The following is a 531-nucleotide window of genomic DNA, read 5'->3' as shown; positions in this document are numbered from 1 at the left end:
CTACATAGGATCAAACCAATCAGCATTCCAGGATGGGTAGAAGAGCTGTGACTGGGCCCCATTGATAGCTGGGAGATACAATCCATGAATTACTTCAGGGGAAGACAGAATCAGTTGTCTCCAGGAATGTATGTCATAATAGGTTTTCTCTGCTCCAGTGGATGGTTCTATGCTCATATGCATAATGTAACCTGTAATTGAATCCAGAAATTTATAAAGAATAGAATAAAGGGAAGAGGATATAAATGTAGAAAAACCTCATGAAGATGGATCTGGAGAAATTGAAGGTGTTAGTAGGGTTTGGAAGTGATTTCAATGTATTATATGAGTGTATGATAGAGTGTATAAAACATAAAAAACTGCAGAGGGGGATCTATAAACTCATAATTTTCAGAGACCAGTGCTTTTCTATAGAAGGAAAGGAACAATAAAATTTAGATAATTTAATAAGTGCACATGGTATTATTTAAGATCTGAGTGCTGTGCTGAGACCAACTACATTTCTAAAGCACCAACTTAAGAAAGCTCTTT

General features: G+C 36.0%; 1 pseudogene; it reads right to left on the bottom strand.

The window, feature by feature from the left end:
• The window catches only part of LOC101998769, a 12,318-nt pseudogene continuing 11,787 nt past the window's right edge, over positions 1-531 (bottom strand).

This window comes from Microtus ochrogaster, unplaced genomic scaffold (assembly GCF_000317375.1).
Source record: "Microtus ochrogaster isolate Prairie Vole_2 unplaced genomic scaffold, MicOch1.0 UNK117, whole genome shotgun sequence".
In the NCBI taxonomy this organism is placed as follows: Eukaryota; Metazoa; Chordata; class Mammalia; order Rodentia; family Cricetidae; genus Microtus; species Microtus ochrogaster.
This window is presented reverse-complemented; position numbering and strand designations above follow the sequence as displayed.